Genomic DNA, 24520 nt, shown 5'->3' with positions numbered 1-24520 from the left:
CCATAAGTAGGGGATGGTTACTAAAGACGACCAGTCTTGTTCATTTGCCTAGGAAACACCCATTGTCCTGGCATAATTTTTAATATTGCCTCTCTTTATTCTCAGAGTGCCCCATTTTGGATGATAAATCATATGATCAACTATAGTAGTCACTAAGTAGTGACTGTGACTATGTTTCATGATAGTTCTACAATGCAGTAGGTTCCTTAAAAGTTGCATATATCAACTTTTTTGATATATATAACTATTTGCCTAGCAATTTCATTTCTGAAATGCTTTTCCTCTGTTTCTTACTGGTCTTTAACTGATAATGGATCTATCTTAATGTTATAACTTTAAGTCGATCTTCCTACTCACTCCTCCCCATATTCTTCCAGGTTCATAATCTATAGATCAGTGATGAATGATGTGTACCTGAGGAGTCTTACTCTGAAGCCCGAGATATAAGTTCACATGAGTGTTTTAGAGGAAGAGGCCTTCTCCCTGGGCACTTCAGATATAGGAACAAGAACAGTTGACAGTGTAAAGCTGCTCTGTTGACCTGGCAGCTAGGCTTTCATGGACACAACAAGGACTTGACATTGCACTGGATTGTGTAGTTTGTCCCATCCAGCCCAGACATGGTAGAGGCTGGTATAAGGCCTAAGCTATAAAATGAGGGGCCACATCTCATTTATAACTGCAAAGTGTGCATGGTGATCCATTATATTCTATTCCTAGTCCCTGTTCTACTAGTAATCCAGTGTGCCTTTGAGCTGGTATCTTTACTTCTACAGACCTCCTTTTTCCAAATTTAAAATGGCTTATGAGAAAGCGTTTATTCCCATGTACATTTACTGGTGACCTCCTGGTGTGCCAGGCATTGTGCTAGTCACTGACCAGAAATTGTGATAGAAAAATAGGTAGGGGTAGGGAGCATGAAAAGAAAATAAAAAGAAAAAAATAGTCATTATCCTTGTCGTTATGGAGCTTAGAGTCTATTGAGAAAGCATAATTAATCATATAAAAATGTAAAACTACAATCAGATAAGTGATATAATGGTGACGACGTGTAATAAATGGGTTGACTTAGAAAAGTCAAAGTAGTTCAGTGGGATTTGAGATGTGAAAGATGACCAGAACTAGGACAAATTTTACTGACCTTTAATAATAACTCTTCCTGGAGGCGAAACTTGCAGTGAGCTGAGATCCGGCCACTGCACTCCAGCCTGGGCCGCAGAGCGAGACTCCGCCTCAAAAATAATAATAATAATAATAACTCTTCCCAATAAATAGTGAGAATGAGCTGTATTGGAGTGGGCTTAAGAGAGTAGGAGGAATTAGATTGCAGACAGTGAATATAGACAGTTCTTTTAGGGAGTTTAGCTGTAAAGGAAGAAGAGAAATAGCATAGTGGTTGGAAGGGGGAAATGGAGTCAAAATTTAAGACAAAAGAAATGTATACAAATGGAAATGATCCAGTAAAAATAGGAAAATATGATACAGGAGACAGAGGGGAGAATTACTGGAAAGATATCCTTGACTAAATGAGATCAGATGGAATCTAGTGCACAAGGGGTTGGTCTAAGTTAGGAATACAAAGAGTTTATTCATATCAGTGAGAGAAAGGACTAAGTATATGAGCACAAATGTAGGTAGGTAAATATAGGAGCTCATGGAAAGTCTGAATTTCTTCTAGTTTTCTCATTGAATTATGAAGGAATACCATCATATGAGATGAAACATTGAAGAGAAAGGGAATTGGAGGTTTGAAGAGAAAGGAAAGTGTGAGGAACCAGTGAGAATGAGAGTGAAAAGCCTAGGGAAACAGCGTGACTTCTAGGCAGTGTTAAATGTTTCACTTAAGGTTATTGATCATTAATTGAATCTAAGATCAGCTTATTTTTTTCTCCAGCCCATCAGCTTTGTGGGTGCGGGCCCAGATTAGGTGGAGAGGTGATTTAATCAGGGTTGGGGGTTTGCCAAACAAGTACAATGAAGAGGACAAAGAAATTGAGGGCATGTGGACAAACTATTGACCATGGAATTTAAGCTTAAGTAGAAAAATGAGAGTATAAAGGGACAGTGAGGAGCAGTGGGAAAGTATGGGATTAAAGGATTGTAGGCCCTGATGAAGTTGGAGGGATGTTGGAGTGGGAATAATAGAGGAAATAATGGGTTTAGGTAAGAATGCTTGTCAAAAGTGGAGTGTATAACCTTGAGATTACAGAGGAGTTGCAGTTTTTGGCACTGACAGCATAGGGAATGAAAGTGGGGTAAGTAGCAGAAGTAAAGGATAAGGAGGATCAATTAAAGAAAAGAAATTCCGGTCTGTCAAGAACAGAATTGGAGCAGGTGTGCTGGCTCATGCCTGTAATCCCAGGACTTTGGGAGGCCAAGGTAGGAAGATGTTTTGAACCCAGAGGTTCAAGACCAGCCTAGGCAATATAGGGAGACCCCATCTCTATAAAAATTAGATTATCCAGGCATGGTGCCACACACCTGTGTCCCAGCTATGCAGGAGGTTGAGACTGCAGTGAGCTGCACTCCAGCCTGGGTGACAGGGCAAGACCCTGTCTCAAAAAAAAAGAACTGAGAATTCAGGAAGGATTATCTATGTGAAGAATGATTTTAGGAGGCTGTCTCAGTAATGCAGGCTAAAATAACAGTGGCTTGGATCAGAATGTTAGTGGTAGAAATGGTGAGAAGTGGTGGGATTCTGGATGTAGTTAGGCAGAGGTAGAGCCAAACAGGATTTCCTGGCATAAGATGTGAGTCAATCTAGGATGGCTCCAAGGTTTTTGGCCTAAGCAATCAGGAGTATAGAATTATCTACTGAAATGAGAAGACTGGCAGAGGGAACAGTTTGGTAAAGGAATTCATTTTGGACAGGTTAAATTTGAGATACTCATCCAAGTGCTGATGTTCAGGGGAGTGGGCTGGACTGGAAATGTGAATTTGATAGTTACTAGCATAACTACTTAGAGCCGTGAGACTGAATGAGACCACCTGTGGAATAAGTGGAGATAAAGTAGAGAAGGGGTCCAAGGGCCAAGTTGTTGAAATCCAAGACCCTCAGCTATAAAATTTTTGAACTTCATAAGGCAAGAATTTTGTCTCATGGCCCGGCCTGCTAGATGCTTATTCAGATTTCTCCCCTTCTTTCTAAGAAGATCCTGCCTAGAGAGGAGCAATGATGTGGCTAATGGACGTGAACATGATCAATTAAATATAGGCAGAAGTCATAGGATGGAATTCTAGGAAAGTTAGAAAGGGGTGGGGAGTGCAGGCAGCTCAGCTATCATGCTTTTCTTAACCTTTGCCCTTGCCCTCCTTCCTGCTTGGAATGCAGATAGAGTGCTGAAGGTGCTGGAGAGTCCATCAGAATGACTGAGAATTTCCAAATTTATCTTGGCATTATGGAGTAACCAAAATAGCCCCAAACTACCTGCACTGGACTTCACATTTTGTGAGAAAAAACAAAACCCTCATTCATTTAAGCTGAGGGGAGTGAGGTGGGGGCTTACAGCAAAATGTATTCCTTAATATACATTTATGTTGTTCCCTACTATATCCCCTATATCTAGAAAAATGCCCAGCATGTGACAGTTGCTCAATAAATATTGATTGGGTGAATAAATGAACATCTAAGAATTCCATAAAATGGTTCAATGTAAAATAAACATCTAAAAAATAATGTTAAAACGATATGATGGAGTAAAGATTCCTATTCATTACAACACACTATAAAATATTTAGACTCGGTCAGGCACAGTGGCTTACACCTGTAATCCCAGCACTGTGGGAGGCCGAGGCGGGCGGATCACGAGGTCAAGAGCTCAAGACCATTCTGGCCAACATAGTGAAACCCCTTCTGTACTAAAAATACAAAAATTAGCTGGGCATGGTGGTGTATACCTAGTCCCAGCTACTTGGGAGGTGGAGGCAGGAGAATCGCTTGAACCCAGGAGGCAGAGGTTGCAGTGAATCGAGATTGTGCCACTGCACTCCAGCCTGGTGACAGAGCGAGACTTCCTCTCAAAAAAAATTTAGACTCTAATAAGCAATATAAAAGATGAATATGAAGAAAAATTATAAAACATTACTAATGAATATTTAAAAAGCAGAATATATTAAGGTATACCATTTTCCTAACTTATAAGGCTATAATTAGTATTCTAGAAAAACCAGTCCTCCAAAAATGATATATATCTTTTTTGCCACAATTTTAGTCATCATTCCAATTGGCTTTGCTTTTGTCTGTATGTTTATTTAAACTTAAAACTTATTTGGAAAAGTATGTGAGAAAAATCAAATCAATACTTCAAAAGAATAATTGAGGTCAGGTGTGGTGGCTCATACCTGTAATTCCAGTATTTTTGGAGGCCGAGGCAGGCAGATTGCTTGAGCTCAGGAGTTCAAGACCAGCCTGGGCAACAGCAAGACCCTGTCTCTATAAAAATAAAAAAGAAAGAAAGAAAAGAAAAAAAGAAAAGAATAATTGAGTTGTATGTATGGTTTGGGAGACTTTGCCCTACTATTCAAGTATACTCTAAAGCTGCCATCATTTAAATAGTATGTTACTAACACAGGAGAAGAGTGGAATAAAACAATTCATAGACCAGCTTATTGAAGTGAGAGGGGAAAAAAAAAACAATTCAAAACCAGTAGGAATTTAATGTAAAGAAATGGCACTTCAGATTGGGGCAAAATTATATTGCCACACTACAAACAAAAATACATTCCAGATGGATTATACATAAATTGTTTTTAATTAAGAGCAAACTAGAAGAGCTTTGAGAAGCGATTGAATAGCCACAGTTGTGGAATGTGAGGAAAAACGGAAAACACAGACCTATAGACATAAGAATTTCATTCAGAAGACATTTCCTGAATACCCATGAGATCCTGTGCCAGGTTCTAGGGATAAAAAAGATAACACATCTTTTGAGGATGTTTTCAGCCTGAAGGAGTTGGAATTTAAGCTACAGTAAGGGGTGTTTTAAGTTCAATATCATGAGAATTTTGGAATTCAGCTGGCCGCTGTCTACTTGAGAATATGGTGGCATCCCATCTCATCTGAAACCACAGGACCTTTTAGAAAGCTTAGCTTTGGATTAATGGGAGTGCTCATGTTGGGATGTCTATATATCTAACCCTGACCTCAGAGTTAGCACTTGTATTAAAATTGGAGATGGCAAGAAGGGACAGGATGGAAAAACCAAAAATATATTTAGCCCATCTTTTCATTTTGGCTTCCTGCCTAAAATCAGTCATAATGAGTTGGATTTAAATAACAGATCATGGAGAACTCCTGAATGACTGGGCTCATTGCCAAAGCAGTCTGTTCCACAGGAAGAAAGAGTAGGTTTCTTCTCACTCACTTTATATAGTGAGGATGATTCTGTGCATGAAGGTTGCATTTCTTACTTAGGGAGAGAGTGGGATAAGCAGACTCTGGTCCTTTTAGCACTAAATATTACCTTTTTAGAAATTAATTTAAAAACCACCCCCAGAAAGACTTGTTGTTCTCTTGCCTCATATCAAGAATCTAAGGTTTATATAGCCACCCCTTAAATATTTTGAAGAAGAAACTCTCATCCTGAAGAAAGGAAATAAAGTATTAATATAAATGCTTCAGGGAAGCTTCTGAGACAGAGAGTTTATCCTAACTGTATGACCCATCTAATATGGCGGCCTGAAATGTTATATGGCCCAATCCTACCAGAAAAATCTAAAGTTAAAGATACAATGGTGAAGGGAGACATGGGGTAACGGAGGGAGGAAGGGGGAGAGAGCAATTTAATAGCTTCACGTTGGTGGGGTACAAAGTTTTAAGAGTTCAGTTTTATCCAAGCAATTAGGTCAAATATAACTCTCTCTAGATTTATTACAGTATTTTGCAAAAGCAATCATGTAAGATGGATGAAAGCATGCTACTGAAAACTTTTCACTTCTGACAAAACTTTCCACCTTCTTATAGCCAGGCCCACAATAACCAGGGGAATTTCCCCCAAGGGAGCATGCTTTTGGATGTCTCTCTCCAGTCCCAACGATTGGTTCTTTGATCATTTGACATTTGCCCACCTGCTTCCGAGGTTTAAGGCTCTTAGCAATGAAAGAGAAGGCAACACCAGTGAAAGTCAAAACTAAGATATTCTCACATTCTTTGTTTCACAGGTTTAAGGTGATTTTATGAAGCTAAAACTCAAAATGCCCAGTTTAGTCAAATTTGATGTAATTTGCTACTTCAGTTACCAAAATAATTGAATTTCCAGTGAAGCACACTGTCACTTGACCTGTATTATCACCCACAAGAAACATCAAGTTATTTTGGACCATTTGTTATAACTGTATTTTTATGATTTTTCCTGATTGAAAAAGCAATATGTGTAGTCTAAAAGGCACGAATAATGAAATACAAAAGTTGGAAAATAAAAATCTCCTCTGCTAAGTAGCCACCTTCTATAGTTTACGTACATCCCTGTCCCTTTTTCTATATGTATGTTCCTTCCTAAAGATTTTTAACAAACTGGCGTCATATGTACACTGTACTCTTTCTCTTTGTAATCGGGCATGTACATGTTCCCATGTCAGTACCTACATATCTACCTTAATACGTTTCATTGTGTGTTTGTAAACAACAGCAAACAGTGCTGCAGTGAGCACCATCATACATTGTCCTGGTGGTACCGCTTTGTCAGAGAATATGCACATTTAAAGGTCAATAGCTATTGTGAACCCCCTACCACCACCACCAATACAGTAAGGTTAAATATTTTTTCATGACTTTCTGTTTCAATTGTATGAGCACATATATGTGTATTGGTACTGGGTTAAAATGGAAACTATAGTCTTTATTTTGGATTGAGGTTTTAAAAAATGAAAGTCAAAACTGGGAGGCACTTTTCTCTGTGGGAAGAACTCTTGCTGTTCCCCTGCTCAGCATGGTACCTCATACTACAGAGCCTTTGTAGATGTCATTCCTTTTGTCTGGAATGGCTTCCCCTCCCTCTTACTTCCACCCATTTATCAGTTCCCAGTATTGGATCTTACCTCAGAGGGCATTTTCTCCCAGACTAAATCAAGTTCACTATTACAGGCTGTCTTTATACCACATGACTTTGCTTCACTTCCTGCACATATACATTTATGTACATGATAACAGCATGTAACTAATGTCTTCCTCTGAGGACTCTCTGAGGACAGCAACCTTGAGTATCTACCACTATTTGTGATAATCAGAAAACTCACCACCCCCCTTTTATTCATTCCTTCTCTGATTTTGCCCCATCTTCATCAGACCTGAGTCTTCCATCTTTTTCCTTTGATTCCTCTAGATACAGTGTTTGGCCTTGGGCTCTGTCTTAGCTCTTAGCTCATTTTTTTTGAGAAAACAGAGCATGAAAAAAGCATATGTATTCATACTTTATTGGGGGTTATAATCCCAGAGCAGAAAGAAGAAGGGAAAAAAGGAAGTGAGCCAGGAAGCAGAGAAAGCAAATAGAAAGTGCTGTGTTAACTTAGCTAGTCACAGACTCATAAGAAAACATTGCCAGTTTCTTAGTCACCAGGTTGTCATGGAAGAAACTCTCTGGTATGATGGTGGCACAGAACACTGAAAGGGTGGAAGGAAGGTAGGGAAGAGAAATTAATTGGCTATCTCCCTCCTGACTCCTGTTTCTTTCTTACTAGTTAGTGTTCACCTTACCAGTCATTGATTCCTCCATACTTCAAGGTTTTATTACTTGGCTTCTGTGGGCAGCTGCTAAGGAAGTGGAACCAGTTGGGTCAGACCCTTGTGCTTGAGCTACTTTGGATCCCACAGCAGCAGGTGAGAAGGAGACCACTCTGAAGTCTGGTCCTTACCACCCCCAGCTAAGGTGAGACAGCATGCACCATGACTGCAGTAGCAAAGAGGCTTCCCGTGGAGCCACTGGCTGAGGACAGGGGTGGGAGGGATATAGGCAAGGCTGAGTGAATCTGAGTGGATTATGCAGCTTTGAGTGAGCTTCATAAACCAGTCCAGTACAGCTTCCAGAGCATTAGAATTGAGGTTCTTTCAAACTAACTTAGCTTACCTGAACTGCCCCCCTCTTCCACCCCAATTGTTTTTTGCTCCTGTTCTCTACTTGTGGAACTCAACTGTAACCCATACAACCCAACCAGCTCCAAGGCAATCCAGTCCCAGAACCTTATGCCTGGCCTCACAATTTGTTGCAGCACCGGGTGACCAAGGCGCCAAAATATCTCTTATTTCTCCATTGTTTACAAGGTTCCCTTGGATCACTTCCCTCCCACCTAGATATCCAAGACCACTGAGCAACATCTGCCTATCCATTAAAGAAAGAAAATTAGAAATTCTGGGCAGTGGGGAAATCTCTGTGGCTCATGGAGAGTTTGGCTCCTGTGTGATTGATACTGGAAGCTGTTGGAGTTGAAAATGGATGAGTCAGGGGCCAAGAAAACTAAAACTGACAATTGGCCCTTAACCCACCACATCTTCCAAACAAGAAAACATACCCTCCATGCCCCTGTCCTCCTAAGATAAAAACATCAAAAACCCTAGGAGAGGATATGCAAAACCAGACTCTGTATGTCTAATTTGACAAAGGGTTACTTAAAAATAAATTGCTCAGGGCAAAGCACAGATCAAGAGAGTTCCTTTGGGCTTTGGCCAACTCTTCCCTAATACAGTTTGCTGGCCCGAGTGAATAGGGCCAGAACCAAAGAAAATAGTCTACAATCAAAAAGTTTGTGTCTAGAAACTTTCTCTTGCACACTCTTGCTCTTTTGCTCTCTAACAGTTTTATTGAGATATAATTCACGTATCATACAAGTCACATATTTAAAGGGTGCCAGCCAATGGTTTTGAATATATTCAAGGAGTTCTGCAACCATTACAATACATATTATCATTTTCATCACCCCATCAAGAGATCCTGTACCCCCATTAGCAGACAACTACTTTGTCTCTATGGATTTGCCTATTCTGGACATTTCATATAAATGCAGTCATACAATACATGGTCTTTTGCAACTGGCTTCTCTCACTTAGTGTAATGTTTTCAAGGTTCATTCCTGTTGTAGCATGTATTAATAGTCTATTTCTTTTTATTGCTGAATAATATTCTCCTGTATGAATGCACAACGTGTTACTTACCCATTCATCCATTGATGGACATTGGGTTGTTTCCATGTTTTGGTTATTATGAATTATTCTGCCATGAACATTCATATACAAGTTTTGGTGTAAACATATGTTTTCATTTCTCTTGGGTGTACATCTAGTAGTGAAATTCTGAGTCTTTAAATGGTAACTTTATGTCTAATCTTTTGATGAGTTCTTCAAAAGATTGCTTGCCAAAGTGACTGTACCACTTTACATTCTCACCAGCAGTGTATGAGGGTTACAATTTTTCTACATCTTCATCAACACTTGTTATTGGTGTTTTTTTTTGTTTTTTTTTTGGGGGGGGGCACACTCTTATGGGATTGAACCCTTAACCTGTGGTAGGGTGTCTGCCACCATCTCAGCGTTGTTAGCACCAGAATTAAATTATAGAACAGCCAGTTAGTATCGGCAGGGAAGTAGAAAATTGCTTGGTTTGGAAAACCCACACATTTGGTGTCAGAAGTATTGTGAGTATAAAGAAAAAGTTTGTTTTCTTTTTTTAAACTGTTGATTCGATTTACTTATTAAATATGATCTATTCACATGCCTATTTTTTGTGAATTTGAATTTTTTGTAAATTATACTTTTCTACTACATTATATTACCTAAAGATTTATGTTCATTGGGTAATTTATATATTTATATTATCATCTAATCTTTCTATATTTATAACTCCCTTATCATTCCTAATTGCATTTATTTGTGGGGTTTTTTTATTTATTTTTATTTTTTTAATAAGTGCCTTTTTTTTAAATTATACTTTGAGTTCTAGGGTACATGTGCATAACGTGCAGGTTTGTTACATATGTATACTTGTGCCATGTTGGTGTGCTGCACCCATCAACTCATCAGCACCCATCAACTCGTCATTTACATCAGGTATAACTCCCAATGCAATCCCTCCCCTCTCCCCCCTCCCCATGATAGGCCCCGGTGTGTGATGTTCCCCTTCCCGAGTCCAAGTGATCTCATTGTTCAGTTCCCACCTATGAGTGAGAACATGCAGTGTTTGGTTTTCTGTTCTTGTGATAGTTTGCTAAGAATGATGGTTTCCAGCTGCATCCATGTCCCTACAAAGGACACAAATTCATCCTTTTTTATGGCTGCGTAGTATTCCATGGTATATATGTGCCACATTTTCTTAATCCAGTCTGTCACTGATGGACATTTGGGTTGATTCCAAGTCTTTGCTATTGTGAATAGTGCCGCAATAAACATACGTGTGCATGTGTCTTTATAGCAGCATGATTTATAATCCTTTGGGTATATACCCAGTAATGGGATGGCTGGGTCATATGGTACATCTAGTTCTAGATCCCTGAGGAATCGCCATACTGTTTTCCATAATGGTTGAACTAGTTTACAATCCCACCAACAGTGTAAAAGTGTTCCTATTTCTCCACATCCTCTCCAGCACCTGTTGTTTCCTGACTTTTTAATGATCGCCATTCTAACTGGTGTGAGATGGTATCTCATTGTGGTTTTGATTTGCATTTCTCTGATGGCCAGTGATGATGAGCATTTTTTCATGTGTCTGTTGGCTGTATGAATGTCTTCTTTTGAGAAATGTCTGTTCATATCCTTTGCCCACTTTTTGATGGGGTTGTTTGTTTTTTTCTTGTAAATTTGTTTGAGTTCTTTGTAGGTTCTGGATATTAGCCCTTTGTCAGATGAGTAGATTGCAAAAATTTTCTCCCATACTGTAGGTTGCCTGTTCACTCTGATGGTAGTTTCTTTTGCTGTGCAGAAGCTCTTTAGTTTAATGAGATCCCATTTGTCAATTTTGGCTTTTGCTGCCGTTGCTTTTGGTGTTTTAGACATGAAGTCTTTGCCCATGCCTATGTCCTGAATGGTACTACCTAGGTTTTCCTCTAGGATTTTTATGGTATTAGGTCTAACATTTAAGTCTCTAATCCATCTTGAATTAATTTTCATATAAGGAGTAAGGAAAGGATCCAGTTTCAGCTTTCTACTTATGGCTAGCCAATTTTCCCAGCACCATTTATTAAATAGGGAATCCTTTCCCCATTTCTTGTTTCTCTCAGGTTTGTCAAAGATCAGATGGCTGTAGATGTGTGGTATTATTTCTGAGGACTCTGTTCTGTTCCATTGGTCTATATCTCTGTTTTGGTACCAGTACCATGCTGTTTTGGTTACTGTAGCCTTGTAGTATAGTTTGAAGTCAGGTAGCGTGATGCCTCCAGCTTTGTTCTTTTGACTTAGGATTGTCTTGGAGATGCGGACCCTTTTTTGGTTCCATATGAACTTTAAAGCATTTTTTTCCAATTCTGTGAAGAAACTCATTGGTAGCTTGATGGGGATGGCATTGAATCTATAAATTACCTTGGGCAGTATGGCCATTTTCACGATATTGATTCTTCCTATCCATGAGCATGGTATGTTCTTCCATTTGTTTGTGTCCTCTTTTATTTCACTGAGCAGTGGTTTGTAGTTCTCCTTGAAGAGGTCCTTTACATCCCTTGTAAGTTGGATTCCTAGGTATTTTATTCTCTTTGAAGCAATTGGGAATGGAAGTTCATTCCTGATTTGGCTCTCTGTTTGTCTGTTACTGGTGTATAAGAATGCTTGTGATTTTTGCACATTAATTTTGTATCCTGAGACTTTGCTGAAGTTGCTTATCAGCTTAAGGAGATTTTGGGCTGAGACAGTGGGGTTTTCTAAATATACAATCATGTCATCTGCAAAGAGGGACAATTTGACTTCTTCTTTTCCTAACTGAATCCCCTTGATTTCTTTCTCTTGCCTGATTGCCCTAGCCAGAACTTCCAACACTATGTTGAATAGGAGTGGTGAGAGAGGGCATCCCTGTCTTGTGCCAGTTTTCAAAGGGAATTTTTCCAGTTTTTGCCCATTCAGTATGATATTGGCTGTGGGTTTGTCATAAATAGCTCTTATTATTTTGAGGTACATTCCATCAATACCGAATTTATTGAGCGTTTTTAGCATGAAGGGCTGTTGAATTTTGTCAAAAGCCTTTTCTGCATCTATTGAGATAATCATGTGGTTCTTGTCTTTGGTTCTGTTTATATGCTGGTTTTTAAAAAAATTATTATAGCCATCCTAGTGGGTGTGAAGTGGTTTCACACTGTGGGTTTAATTTGCATTTCCCTCATGAATAATAACATTGAGCATCTTTTCATATGCTTGTTGGTCATTTGCATATCTTCTTTGAAGAACTGTCTATTGAGACTGACTATATATATATATGCATACATATATATAGTCCCAGCTCCCGAGTGACTGGGACTATAGGCATGTGCCACCACTCCCAGCTAATTTTTGTATTTTTAATAGCGATGGGGTTTCACCATATTGTCCAGGCTGGTCTTGAACTCCTGACCTCGTGATCCACTCCCCTCGGCCTCTCAAAGTGCTGGGATTACAGGTGTAAGCCACTGCACCTGGTTTTTCATTCTCAAGATTGTTTTGGCTATTCTGGGTTCCTTGCATTTTCATATGGATTTTAGGACCAACTTGTCAATTTCTGCAAAGAAATCAGCTGAGATCTTAATAGGGATTGTGTTGAATCTGTGGGTCAATTTGGGGGGATACAGCCTCTTAATAGAACAGTCAGCCCTCCATATTCATGGTTTTTGCATCTGTGGATTCAACCAACTGCAGATCAAAATATTTGGGGAAAAAAAATGGATAGCTGCATCTGTAACTGAATATATACAGTTTTTTTCTTTTTCCCTAAACCATACAGTATAACAATTATTTACACAGCGTTTACATTGTATTAGGTATTATAAGTAATCTAGAAATGACTTAAAGCACAGTGTATGAGGCGATGTGTATAGATTATATGCAAATACTATACCATTTTATACAAGGGACTTGAGCATCTGTGGATTTTGGTGTTCGAGGGGGATTCTAGAACCAATCCCCTGTGGATATCGAGGCACACCTGTATTGTTTCCAATCCATGAACATGGGCTGTTTTTCCATTTATTTAGGCATTCCTTAATATCTTTCAACAATGTTTTGTTGTTTGAAGAGTATAAGTTTTACACTTCTTTTGTTACCTCTATTCCTAAGTATTTTAATTTTTTAATGCAGTTATAAGTGAGATTGATTTCTTATATTTTCTGAATGTTCACTACAACTGTATAGAAAGACAATTGATTTTTTATATTGATCTTATATCCTGCAACCTTGCCGAACTCATTTTATTAGTTTTAATAGTTTTTTAGCAGATTTTTCTGGATTTTCTGTATTATAAGGTCATACCATTTGTGAATGGAGTTTCGTCTCTGTCTTTCTAATCTGAATTTCTTAAACATTTAATTTTCCTGCCTAATTTATCTGACTGGAACCTCTAGTACAATGTCGAGTAGAAATAGGGAGAGTGGGCATTGTTGTCTTGTTCCTGATTTTCAGGGAAAAGCATTCTTTCATCATCAGGTATGATGTTAGCTATGTGGGGGGTTTTGCTTGTACCCTTTTATCAAGTTGCAAAAGGTCCTTTCTATTTTTTTTTTTTTTTTAGTATTTTTATCATAAAGTGGTATTGAATTGTTTCAAATTCTTTTTCTACATCTATTGAGATGATTTTTCAGGGTTGTCTTTTATTCTGTTAATATGGTATGTTACATTAGCTAATTTTCAAATGTTAAACCAATCTTGCATTCCTGGGATAAATTCTGCTTGGTCAAGGGGTATGTTATGTGTTGAATTGTGACCTCTAAAAATTCATATGTTGAAGTCCTAATCCCCAGTACCTCAGAATGTGACTGTATTTGCAAATAGGGTCATTGTGGATGTCATTAGTTAAAATGAGATCATATGGGATTACAGTCGGCCCTAGTCCAATATAACTGTTGTCCTTATAAAAAGGGGAAATTTGGATACAGACACACAGAGGGAATGTCATGTGAAGACTGGAGTTACACTGCCACAAACCAAGAAACTACTAGAAGGTAGAAGAGAGGCCTAGAACAGATCCTTCCCTAGTGCCCTGAAAAGGAACCAACCAACCCTCCCAACACACTGATCTTGGACTTATAGCTTCCAGAACGGTAAGACGATAAGTTTTTGTTGTTTAAACCACCCAGTTTGTGGAACTTTGTTATGGCAGCCCTAGCAAACTTATATATAATGTATAATCCTTTGTATATATTACTGGAGTTGATTTGCTAGTATTTTCCTGAGGGTTTTTATATCTGCATACATAACAGATATTGGTCTGTACTTCTCTGATATAGTCTGGATATTTGTCCTCGCCCAAATCTCATGTTGAAATGTAATCCTCAATGTTGGAGACAGAGTATGGTGGGAGGTGTTTGGACCATGGGGACAGATCCCTCATGAATGGTTTGGGCCATCCTCTTGGTGATAAATGAGCTCTCACTCTGAGTTCACATGAGATCTGGTTATTTAGAAGTATGTGGCACCTCACCTCCCCCCACTCTCTCACACTCTTGCTTTCATTCTCACCATGTGACATGTCTACTCCCCCTTCACCTTCCATCACGATTGTAAGCTTCCTGAGGCCCCCCACCGCCCAGAAGCTGAGCAGGTGTCAGCATCATGCTTCCTATAAAGCCTGCAGAATTAAACCTCTTTTCTTTATAAATTACCCAGTCTCAGGTATTTCTTTATAGCAGTGCAAGGACTGACTAACACACTCTCTCTATTTGTTAAGTCTTTTGAGTTATATTTTTAGTGTTTCTCTAGGCTTGCCATATACACACATTAACCTAGCATAACCTACTTCAGATTTATACTAACAATCTCAGTGAGATAAAGAAATACTACTCCTAGCTGGGCGCGGTGGCTCAAGCCTGTAATCCCAGCACTTTGGGAGGACAAGACGGGCGGATCACGAGGTCAGGAGATCAAGACCATCCTGGCTAACACGGTGAAACCCCGTCTCTACTAAAAAATACAAAAAACTAGCCGGCCGAGGTGGCGGGTGCTTGTAGTCCCAGCTACTCGGAAGGCTGAGGCAGGAGAATGGCGTAAACCCAGGAGGCGGAGATTGCAGTGAGCTGAGATCCGGCCACTGCACTCCAGCCTGGGCGACAGAGAAAGACTCCGTCTCAAAAAAAAAAAAAAGAAAAAAAAAAAAGAAATACTACTCCTATAACTCTATTCCCTCTCTTCCCTTCTTATACTGTTACTGTTATGTTATATATTATGTTGTTGTTACATATATATATATGTTACAAACCCAACAATATGTTGGTATAATTATTTATATATCTTTATGTCTGTTAAAGATGCTGAGAAAAGAAAGCAAGTACAGTTTTCCCTCAGTATCCATGGGAGTTTGGTTCCAGAACTCCCGAAGCTACCACAATTCACAGATCCTCAAGTCCTTGATATAAAATGGCGTAGTATTTGCTTATATCTTACGCAGCTCCTCCCATATACTTTAAATCACTTCTAGATGTCTTACAATACCTAATACAATGCAAACACTATTTGTTATACTATATTGTTTAAGGGATAATGACAGGAAAAAAAGTCCATACATGTTCAGTACAGACTCAGGCATTCGCTTTTGGTTGAAGGAATATTTTTCATTGCAGTTGGGTGAATTCATGGATGTGGAAATCACAAATATGGGGATTAACTATATATATTTATATAGTGTGTTATATTAACCTTGTTATCTACAATTTCTGGTTCTCTTCATTTGTACCTTATTTTTTAAGCAAAGAGGATCCACTGAAGATAGCTGGTGGGGGAAAGGATTTGATTTGGGGGGCATTTGAATATGTAATATTTGAGGACAATTTCTCTGGCAGATGTGTGGCGGGTGGTGGGAGGGATAGAAGTCAGGGAGATCAGTCAGGAGGTAGTTGCTGCAGTTGATACAAGTTAATGGGGGCCTGGACTTGGCTTGGTTTTGACTCTGTTGGCTTGTTTTCTGCCTTCTGGAGCTGGTAATGTGTAAGGCAGTGTGAATAGACACTGACTTAGGATCAGGCATGGATAGGTATACTGATCAGGAGTTATTAGTGAACTGAAGTCAATCCAAGGATGAATCCAAGGGGGGAGTAATGCATTATCTGTTGATTTGAGGGGCTAAGAAGAAGAGGCTTTCCCATGGCAAGCCTCTATGGAAAACATGAGGTCTGGCAAACACAGTCCATCTCGGGACATGGTGATGAATGTAAATTTGAGCAGTTATGTGTGTATAGCAATGGAGGAGGAGGAATGAGGAGAAGGAGAGATTCTCCCCCATACACATGTCCTTGCAGCTGTTAGGGATGAGGTTACAGACCATGGAAGACAATGAACAATTCCCCTTCCCTTTCTCAGGGCAGATGACCTTTCAGAAATTAAACAAATCAATACTGTGTCCTCAGAGGAAGCATGTTTGACTGCCCTGATTCAATGGGCTCTGTTGTTTCAGGTGAACCCAGGTGATTCAGTTCCTCTCTGGTATCCTTTCTAGGAGGTTTTGTCTGATAATTTTTCTCTGGAATAGTTCTGTAAGATCTCAATTAGACATGCCGGTACATACAGTTAAAACAACAACAGCAACAAAAAACAACATGAGTGGAGAGACAACATTGGTGCCATAGACAGTGTGCAGTGGTTATTCTAGTATAAGCAAGAGGCATCCAAGGCCTGAATAAAACAGTAGTGATGAAGGTTCACTTGCAGAATGCTCATAAAGGTAATTGAGGGTAGCGCAAAAAAAAAAAAAAAAGTCTGGAAGCTTTGAAATAATCCATCAATCGAAGAAGAAATCAAAGTGAAAACTAGAAAATAGAAAATACTTAGACTTTTTTTAAAAGGAAGAAAATACCACCTATCAAAATGAACAAAAATGCTACCTAGTACTGCTGATATTGTACCATCTCAGTGATCCACAAATCCTCAAGCCAAGAATATCATTTAAAATGACCGTGCTCCTTGCCCACTGCTGAAGTGAATGCAAATCTCCTCTGAAGAATTATTATTTTAGAAAAGTTCCAAGGAATGTGATAGTACAGTCAAGAATCTAAAAACAAACAAATCAACCAAAACAAGCAACAAGCCACTCAAAGGTAAGTGCCAGCAGAAAAGAAACAGCTGAAAGAGACTTACAAAGCCTTCACATATTGAATTATTAGAAAAGATTTATAAAATAGGTGTATTTAATCTGTTTAAATGAAAGAAGGGATTGAATACCCAAATCGTTTATATGAAGAGAAAAATAATATTTTTAAATGACCATAGAAGTCTAATAAAACAGGCTAAATTAATGCTTGGAAATAAAAAATATAATTGGGATTTTTGCCATGAAGAAAACCAAAATTTTTATAAAGTCAAATATACAATTTATTTTACTTTTTTTTTCTTATCTAAATAGTTAATCTAAATTGTTAATCTATCTAAAATTTATTTTGGTGTAAGGGGTGAAAAAAAGAATTTTATATTTTCCAGATCACTACCCTCTTATCCTAATACCATTTATTAAATACACAATTTTACTGATTTGAAATGCCGACTTTGTCAGAAACAAAATCCCAATACATAGTTACATCTGTTTCTGGGAAATCTATTCCTTTCCATAGATATTCCCATTAATCTGCTGGTACCAAACTACTTTAATTACTGTAATTTTTATAATGCTTTTCTGTACCAGGTAGGGCTGATTATCCCTTATTGCTTTTTTCTTGCTTTATTCCAAAACTAATGGTGTCAATGTTTTTATTTAGAAAGTTTAATTTATAGATTTATTTGGAGAGGAGGCCGTCATTACCACTATCCCTATCTAAGACTATGATACCTCTTATTATATATTCACGTCTTTTTTAATGGCCTTAAATAATGTTTTCGAATTTGCTTCAAGTGAATAATGCATGTTTCTTAGGTTTACTCCTAAGGATTCTGTTATATTTCTTGTAACATAAGTTGGATACTTACTTCGATTATATTTTCTAGATGATTATTGTTTATATAGAGGGAATTGTTGATTTTTGTGTTTTAATTTTGTTCTCAACCACCTTGCTAAATTTTCTTACTTTTGGAAATAGGGATTTTTTTTTTAGTTGATTTTTCTGGGCCTTCTGGCGTAGTATCATCTCATCTGCAAATAATAATGTTTTGTTTGTTTTCCTTTCTGATCTTAATTTTTTTTTCTTTCTCTTGTCTACTGACATTGGCTAGTATTGCCCAAAGTTAAGTAATAGTGACAATGATGTACATCCTTATTTTGTTTCTGATTTTAATGAGACTCACTGTGTAGTTTCTGACCTTTGAAATAAAACAGCATATTCTTCATGTTAAGGAACTACTCATCTATTAGTATTGCATTAATACACATTTTTTTGTAATTCAGCAGAGATATTAAATGTTGTTAGGTGACTTTTCAGCATCTATAGAAATGTTTATGCAGTATTTCTCCTTTGATCTATGTGTAAGTTATAATAATAGAGACGGAGTCTCACTTCTTTGCCCAGGCTGGAGTGCAGTGGTGCAATCTTGGTTCACTGCAACCTCCGTCTCCCAGGTTCTAGCAATTCTTCTGTCTCAGCTTCCCAAGTAGCTGGCATTACAGGCATGTGCCAGCATGCCCAGCTAATTTTTGTATTTTAGTAGAGACAGGGTTTCACCATGTTGGCCAGGCTGGTCTCGAACTCCTGACCTCAAGTGATCCACCAGCCTCAGCCTCCCAAAGTACTGGGATTACAGGCATAAGCCACCGTGCCCAGCCCACCTTTGCATTTTTTTGTATGAGTCTTTCTTGATCATGATATATATTTGCTTAATAATAGACTACAGTCTACCAGCTAATATCCTTATTTATAATGTTTAGGGATTAGACTGTCAATGTTGAGTTGGTAAGATTTTGGAAATTTTCCTTTCTATACTCTGCAACCATTTAGATAATATTAAGGTTTTATGTTCCTTAAATATTTTATATAATTAACTTGTAAAAATTTTTAGAAATTGATTTATTTGTCTTTTCTGACATCAGTTTTGATAATTTGTTTTTCGCGAGCTAATTATCTATTACATTTATTTGCATAAAGCTGAGCAATGTATTCTCTTAAAACACATTTAATTTCCTCAGTATCTATGCTTATTTATGCTCATTTTTATTATTTATTCGTGTCTTCCCTTTTTATTTATGTTGGTTGGTTAACTTAGGTAAAAGTTTACCCTTCATTTTTCCTTAAGAACATTCTCTAGAAGGTGTTTGTTTGTCCTATAGTTCTTCTCTTTTCTAGTTCTTTAATCGTTGCTCTTATCTCTACTAATATTTCCCTTCTTTTGCTCTTAAGATTACTCTGCTATTCTTTTTGTAACTTATTGTATTAGACATTTAATTATTTTCATTCTCCATTTGTCTTTAATTGACGGAGCCAATTGTTGTAACTTTTTTCAAGAAAGAGCCTAGGAACTGTGTTCTTTGAATGTTTGTATATTTGAAATCATCCGCATGTTGCCTTTATGCTTGAACTATTCGTTGGCTAGAAATAAAATCCTTGAGTCATACTTTCCATGAGGTGTTTGAAGATGGTGAATTTCTGAAATGTAGACTCTTGCTAAGGAAGTCTGAAGCCAACCTGATTTATATCTCTTCCCTTGAAGCAATTTGATTTTTTGTCTGAAAGATCATATCTTTGAAGTCCAGTAACTTTTATAGAGAGTATGTTATATGCTGATTAATTTTTGTTACTTCTTCCTGGAAGATGGTATGCCTGTTTATAGATTCAAGTCTTTTATTTCGAAGAATTCTCTTGGATTACACTTTGAAAATTTTTTGTGTGCTTGATTGTTTTGTTGTCTTCTGAAGAATCCGTAATTGAACATGAACTCTCCCTTAGCTGTTTCCCATGTGTATGACTTTTTCTATAATTCTTTAAAACTCTTTTTTCTTGTGCTCAGTTTTCTTAAGCCTGTCCTCCATTTCTTTAGCTTTTCAACAATATCTATTGTTTTTTCTGTGACTTCTATGTCTGTGATGTTATTACTTTTCTCTTCTACATTTTTCCTGGGCTTCATTTTACCTTCTTATGTTGTCTTATCATTACTTCGGTCACTTCTTTTATCTGCGCTTTGAACTCTTCCTTCATGGTGGCCACTTTTTCAACAAGTTCCTTGAATACATATGAAGTTTTAGTATGTGGGATAATTTTCAACTGTCCCACAATAATTTTTTTTCTCCTGGCAAATGCCAAATTTGTTTTATCTCTTTTGCTTTTTTTTCTGTAATGAATTTGTCTCCTGGCTTCTTTTTAAAAAAGATTTATTGAAATATAATTCACATAAAATATATTTCACTTTCTTAAAGTGTACAGTTCAATTTTTTTAAGCATATTTACAGAGTCTTGAAACCACCCCTGGTTCCTTTTCCTGGGTATTCTCATTTTTGGACACAAACTCCTTCTGTGTAGAAGGACTTTCACTGGGGAAAGAAAATGTGAGAGAGATATCAAAGGTGTTTGTTTGTTTGTTTGCTTGCTTGCTTGAGGCAGGTTTTCACTGTGTTGTCCAAGCTAGAGTACGGTGGCATGATCACGGCTCATCACAACCTCAACCTCCTAGGCTCAGATGATCCTCTCACCTCAGCTTCCCAAGCAGTTGGGACCACAGGTGCCTGTCACTGCACCCTGCTAATTTTTAAATTTTTTGTAGAGACAGGTTTTTGTCATATTGCCCAGGCTGGCCTCAAACTCCTGGGCTGAAGCGATCCTCCTGCCTGAGCCTCCTAAAATGCTAGGATTACAGGCATGAACCACCACACCCAGTGATATCAGAGGTTTTGAACAACGCCTGGACCGCAAAGAAGTCCTCCTAACTTACAACAAGGCCTTACATATGTGAGGTTCAGTGGAGTGTGTTGTAGTTGTGGATTCAGACTTTACAAAATTTTAATTTACAAGACTTACTTGTAAATTAAGGTAAATTCGAGGCCACCTATTAACCTTACTTTCTCTACTCTCTCAAAATGTTCTCTTGCAGGAATGTCATGTGTATATTGTTTCAAAAGGGTGTCATAGAGAATTCTATAGCCAGGTTTTAAACCTCAGGCTTTTTCAAACAAGGAACTGTTGCTTTTGCTCCTCCAGATATTTCACTAACTTGAAAAATGTGCTCTGTTGACTCTGCGTGGGATCTGCAGCCATAAGTGTGGCCTCTTGGCTTCCTTTCTCACCCTGGTCTAATCTTCACTGCACTTGGCAGCACTTCTTTATCAATATTAAAGTTCCAGTCGTCAGTGTTTCTTGATTTCCTCTTAGCCAGAGTTTTTTATTCCATTTTTATTTTTATTTTTATTTTTTTCTGATTGGTTTTTAGAAAGCAGATGGAGTCAGAGATTTATTTCTCCATCTTAAAATGAGAGAGGGATAATTTTATTAATAGTCTAGTTCTTGGTTATTTTCAAATTTTACCTAATATATTTAAACCTCTATTTTTGCCAACTATAGAATATATATGTATATATATAAAATATATGTATATATGTATATCACTTTGTAAAGTAGGAAAATAAGCATATTTACAGTTCCTTCTTCCTCCTTTCTCTAATTTTACTCTGCAACATCTGCTAGTATTTCATTTTTTTACAACATTGAGATTTAAGGCATTTATATTCTTCTCTGTAACTATAATTAGAAAAAAATAGCATTTGGTTAAATTATTATGCACTGAACAGATACAGTGGGCTGTGAAAATATGGTGAGCTGTGAAGTCAAATAGTCTTATTGAAACCTCAGAGAAGGGAACATAATCCTATGTCACTACCTCTTGAAGGAGAATGTTCCAGGCGTCACATTAAATTATTATCTTTCTTATACACAGAGAAAATTGTACTTTATTTTAGTTGCATGACATTTCTTGTACAGTGTCCACCTAGGCTTTTAATTACCTTTCTTTTTTATTTTCAATATATACATTAATTTTAACATATACAATACATACATTCACCATAACATTAAAACATTCATCTTCTTCACCATACAACCTTTTGATAAATCTCACTGTCTTCTGTAAGATAGCTTTTCTGTGATCCAGTTGGAACTAGTTGCTTTCCAAGCCTACTGCTTATCTGTCATTCTGGGATTTCTTTTTGTCACACTCTTAGGTAAGTGTCACTGTTTCTTGAATATTCAGTCTTTTTTCTTGTACTCCGTTTTCTATTTATGATACATTATTAAGATTTTTTCAAAAAATATGCCCAGGATGTAAATGCTTTGATACGTGCATGTTTAAAAATAGTCCTCACATAATTGCCAATTTAGTTAAGCATAGAATTCTAGAATGAAAGTAGGAGTTTTTGAGAATTTTTAAATTATTGCTCTGTTGTCTTCTAGAAAATGATTTTACAGAAAAGAAATATGATGCCACCATGATTCTTGTTCCATTATAGCAACAATATGTACCTGAGGAATAATTGGTATACAATAAATTGCACATGTTGAAAGTGTGTCATTTGATTAGTTTTAACATTTGCATATACCAGTGAAACCAGCCTTTTTTAGTCTCTGCTTCACTCTGGATATCTTCTAATGACCTGTCCTTTAGTTAATCTTCTTTTCTTCATTGTTTATGCAGTTTTTAATTTTAGCAAAATTTTAATTTCAACAATTTGTGTTTTTCAGGTGGAAAATTTACATTTTTTTATTTTTATTGTTGATAATTATTCTCTAGTGAAATTCTCCATTTTGCCCAGTATTGTCTTGAACAAATTAATCACAGTCATTTTAAAGCTATACCTGATAACTCTAATATCTGTATCATCTGTGAGTCTGTTCTCAAGTCTTTTATTCCTTGGTTTTGTCCAACTGGTCCTATCTCTTGGCATGTCTGGTAATTCCTTGATTGAATGCCAGGTACTATATTGAAAATCATAAGTATAATTTGAGTCTCTGGCCAATTTTCTAGAGAAGATTTAGTACTATTTGGCAGGTAGGCAAAGTAGGAATAGATCACTTTAATCCAGTCTGGAATGAGCTCATTTGAAGCCGAGTTTCAGTCCTTTGTGCATGCTGTTCTATTTCCAACTTATACCTGTGCTGTTACTCTTCCAGCGTCTTAACAGGAAGCCTGGAAGGTACACCAGGGCCTCTCTTCATTGGTAGGAACTGATCTCTAATTTCTGCCACCCAGCCTGAGAGATTGCTGGAAGATCCACCTGGATTCCCAGGTTCTGAGCTGCTGCTCTTTGCTTTGTTTCTTCAACTCTTATACATAAGCTTTTAAGATCAGCAGATTCTCTGAAAGGAAAACTTATGCAAAATGTACTATCCTTCTATTTGGGATTCTTGACCTCAAGTCCTATCAGTGATCTTGACTTCCACCTTAAGAAGCTAGAAAAAGAAGAGCAGTCCGGGTGCGGTGGCTCACGCCTGTAATCCTAGCACTTTGGGAGGCCGAGGCAGGTGGATCGCTTGAGGTCAGGAGTTTGAGACCAACCTGGCCAATATGGTGAAACCCTGTCTCTACTGAAAATACAAAAATTAGCCAGGTGTGGTGGCGCACACCTGTAGTCCCAGCTGTTTGAGAGGCTGAGGCAGGAGAATCACTTGAACCTGGGAAGTGGAAGTTGCAGTGAGCTGAGATCACGCCATTGCACTCCAGACTAGGCGACAGAGCAAGACTCCATCTAAAAAAAAAAGAGCAAATGAAGCCAAAATAAGCAGAAGAAGGAAAATAATACATGAGCAAAAATCAGTGAAATAGAAAGAAAAACAGTGAAACCAAAAACTGATTCTTTCGGTGGGTGAGAGGTTGTGGGGCTCGGGGAGGAGGTAAACTTCTACCCAGGATGACCAGAAAAAAAGAAAAAAGAAAAAAAACACAAGTTTTCATTGTCAGGAATGAGAGAGTTAACGTAACCACAGAGCCTGTTCATATTAAAAAGATAGATAAAGAGTAAAATAACAACTTTATAGCAATCAGTTCAACACTTAGATAAAATGGAAAAATTCCATGAAAGCACAAACTACCAAAGCTTAATAAAAAAGAAATAGATAATTTGCATTGTACTGTATCTATTAAAGAGGTTGAATTTATAGTTTAAAATTTTCCTATGAAGAAAACTTCAGGTCCAGATGGCTTCACTGGGAAATTTTACCAAACAGTTAAGAAAAAAATACTAATTCTACACAAACACTTTTAGAATATTGAAGCATGGAATACTTCTTAACTCATTCTATGAAACCAGCATTACCTTGATACCAAAACCATAAAAGTATGTGGATATATATATATAATGAATATTGACTGTATAAAAACACTTATATTATCCTGAGGTGTTTAAAATATGTAAAAAAAAAAAACAAAAAAAAAAAAAAAAAAAACTTCCTGACAATAATAGCACAAAAAGCAGGAAAAGAGTAAAGGGAACTAAAATATTCTATAGTCCTTGCATTGGTAAAAATATAAATTTATATC

The sequence above is a fragment of the Chlorocebus sabaeus genome, chromosome 14 (assembly GCF_047675955.1).
Source record: "Chlorocebus sabaeus isolate Y175 chromosome 14, mChlSab1.0.hap1, whole genome shotgun sequence".
In the NCBI taxonomy this organism is placed as follows: Eukaryota; Metazoa; Chordata; class Mammalia; order Primates; family Cercopithecidae; genus Chlorocebus; species Chlorocebus sabaeus.
This window is presented reverse-complemented; position numbering follows the sequence as displayed.